General features: G+C 43.0%; 1 protein-coding gene across 1 annotated transcript in view; it reads right to left on the minus strand.

The window, feature by feature from the left end:
* BOLL (boule homolog, RNA binding protein) overlaps positions 1-296 on the minus strand; it is a 42023-nt gene extending 41727 nt beyond the window's left edge. The window contains exon 1 of the mRNA XM_015416036.1: positions 288-296. The gene's annotated coding sequence lies outside the window, so the exon portion shown is untranslated. The remainder of the gene's footprint in view (positions 1-287) is intronic.
* Positions 297-3597: the final 3301 nt, after the last annotated feature.

A 3597-nucleotide genomic window follows, 5' to 3' on the forward strand; every position in this document is an offset into this window, starting at 1 on the left:
TCGCCTTCCTCCTAGCCCCTACGGCTCGATTGCATTACCAGTGGTGAACATTCTGTCTCCACCCCCGGCCCTTTGTAGAATAGATGGCTGTTTATTTGCAATGTGTGGAAAGAGGATTCTTCCCTCACCTTTCAACCCCCCCCCCTTCTCCCTGTTGCTGCTGTCACTCATTCTGAGACACTAGCTGGCCTAGGACGTGCACACTCCGCTCTTGGGAGGTGCAGAGAGTTCCCCTTTACCCCCATGTGGCCCCCTAAGCGCAGGTGGAAGGAGAGCGACTCACTCACCTCTACACAGTGAGAATGGCTAGATCTTGGTCCGACAGGAGCAAGAAGAGTGTCTGGTTCCCAAGCTCGGAGGGAGCCGCTGACATCAGTATCTAGCTCTTGGCGGCAGTTTTCATTCTCCCCCCCCACCTCCGTGCTATTTGCTTTCCACTTGCGCACATTTCTCCTCCCCCTTCCTGGGTATCATTTTGCCAACAATCCCCCAACATACGCATACACACACATACACACACACGCCACTGATTCTACCCTACAGGAATAGAAGCGAGAATGTATGGAGTGAATTTTTCAAAAGCAGAGCATTACTGGGGATAGCGGGTGAACTTCAGGGCCTCTTTGGATCACCCCCAGCGAAGTCTGGGGGTAGATTCAAGTATAATTCATCCTGTTTCTCGGGGCAGCCCCATAATCAGCCAAATATGCTCTCTTGTCAACCTTCTTGGGTGCTTTCACACATGCTGAATAATACAGTTTCAGTCGACTTCAGCAACCGTTTGCGGGTGGATTTTGCCATCTCAAACAGTACAATCCAGTGGCAAAGTGGATTCAAAGTGCGTTATTTTACTGTGTGTGTGAAAGCGCTTGTCAACCTCTTTGTCATCCATTGATCCAAGGATTGTTTATAAGATAAGTTCCATGAAGATAGTTTGAGAGGGTAGCCAGCCATGTCGGTCCACAGTAGAATAGCTAAATTCCAGTCTCGAATCTAACTATTTATAATATCAAATATTTCACATGAACAATGATCTTACCCTTAATCTGACATCTATTTGCATAAAACGGTTTTCCATTGTTATTTATTTACTTCATTTATACCTAGCCTTTTCTTCTCAAAGCAGTTTACGTCATCCTCATCACCTCTTGTTCTATCATTACAACAACCCTGTGAGGTAGGGTAGGCTGAGAGGGTGTGATTGGCCCAAGTGAGGATTTGAACCTTGGTCTCCCAGTTCCTTAGTCCTACACTTTAACCAGCGCACTATACTGACAAGGTAAAAAAAATAAAAGCGCAGGGATAATTCAGCTGTACATAGAAAACAATGTTTATTTCTTCTTTTATCCTTCATTATTTCTTCCTTTATCCTTCATTGATTCTGGGCAGGGCAGTGACAATATGCACTGGAATTACTACCCAGCAGTTTTCTTTTTTGTTGTTCAGTCGCACAGTCGAGTCCGACTCTTCACAACCCCATGGACCACATCACACCAGGCGCTCGTGTCCTCTGCCTTCCTCTGGAGTTTGCTTAATTTCATGTTCGATGCATCAATAACACTGTCTAACCATCTCATCCTTTGCTGACCCCGTCTTCTTTGACCTTCCATCTTTCCCAGCCTCAGGGTCTTCTCCAGTGAGTGCTCCCTTCTCATTGGGTGGCTGTTAAGTCCGTGCTTAACAAAATAGCCAGAGAGTGATTCAGCAAAACTCAGGTTTATTTCAGCTCGACGATCAACTTCTCATACCATTGCTTTGACCATACAGGCTTTTGTTGGCAGGGTGATGTCTCTACTTTTTATTATGCTATCTAGGTTCGCCATCGCTTTCCTCCCAAGGAGCAGGCGTCTTTTAATTTCATGGCTGCTGTCACAGTCTGCGGTGATCTGGGATCCCAGGAACGTGAAGTCTGTCACTGCTTCCATGACTTCCCCTTCTATTTGCCAAGGAGTGATGGGGCCGGATGCCATGATATTAGTTTTTTTTTATGGTGAGCTTCAAGCCCACTTTTGCGCTCTCCTCTTTTACACTGAGCAAGAGGCTCTTAAGGTCTTTTTCACTTTCTGCCATTAGAGTGGTATCATCTGCATGTCTGAGGTTGTTGATCTTTTCCCCAGCAATCTTAATTCCCGCTTGTGATTCATCCAGGCCAGCATTTCGCATGATGTACTCTGCATATATATTAAATAAGCAAGGTGACAATATACATCCTTGTTGTACTCCTTTTCCTATGCTAAACCAATCAGTTGTTCCATATCCGGTTCTAACTGTCGCTTCTTGACACTTATACAGGTTTCTCAAGAGACATGTGAGGTGGTCTGGTACTCCCATCTCTTTAAGGACCTGCCATAGTTTGTTGTGATCCACACAGTCAAAGGCTTTAGCACAGTCAATGAAGCAGAAGTAGATGTTTTTCTGGTAGTTTTCTAGCTCTCTAAAATTATTGTCCAATGATTTCTCTGAGAGAAAGCGATTTGTGCAACTCCATTCCACATGGAAAGTAAAATGCAATATATAGCACGCCACTTTCTTCATGTGACTGATATCTCTCTCACTGCATGCACAAATGTAAGTAGTTTCTAGTGCCAACAGGTAAATTCAACAGAAATAATAGTCAAGGTCTCTAATGTATATGTTCTTTCTTGCCATGAATGGGATCTTCACGGCTGCCTGCTGGGCTGTTAGTAATTCGCACAAAATGCAGTATATGACAAAAAAAGAACAATTTGTGATGTGAATGCCACAGTAGGATCTGAACCTCAGTGCCTGGTGTGTGGAAATGATATCAGGAATATCATTCAGAGCCTAGACTAATTTTTCAAATATCAATCCCCCCCCCCATGAGATTGTGTTCACTTCTCTCTCGGTAAAATGGTAAGACAAGCAAAAGAATAAGAAAGGAAAGAATATAAGAACATAAGAGAAGCCAATGTTGGATCAGGCCAATGGCCCATCCAGTCCAACACTCTGTCACACAGTGGCCCAAAAATACCAGGTGCCATCAGGAGGTCTGTAACGATTTCATGTTTAACTCTGTGTGTCTGTAACGATTTCATGTTTAACTCTTCGGGTCAGAGCAGTCTATAAATTGAACGTATAAATAAATAAATAAAGACAGATAAAAACTCATATAAAATTAATTATCTACATAAAATCTCTCCATCCATTACTTGTCCTGATACATCTAACAGTTAAAAGGTTAGAATCTGAGTAAATTATGCACTGAATGTTATCTCAGTCCATATTTTTATTGCCGAACACAGAAATTTCACTACAGATACAATTGTTCTTTGGTCAACCCCTGCCAGTAAGATTTCCTGAGAGTCTTCCGCTCGGAGAACAGTTTATCAGCCAACACAGGTTCCAATAAATCCAAGTGTGCCTGTACATAGAATCTGCAGTGGACAAACCAATGTCTCAATCAGGTTAATAGAGTAAGAACTAACTGCAATGAGATAAGACACAAAAACAAGCCATTTTGTAAAAAGAGCATAAAACACTCCTCAAGCTAGAAGCAGACCATGGAACACCTAAAAATATAACATTCTAGTTAAAAGCTTGGGTGAAAAGCAACACTGCTAGAAGCAGACCATGGAA

Source organism: Gekko japonicus, unplaced genomic scaffold (genome assembly GCF_001447785.1).
Source record: "Gekko japonicus isolate JY-2015 unplaced genomic scaffold, Gekko_japonicus_V1.1 scaffold2436, whole genome shotgun sequence".
Classification (NCBI taxonomy): Eukaryota; Metazoa; Chordata; class Lepidosauria; order Squamata; family Gekkonidae; genus Gekko; species Gekko japonicus.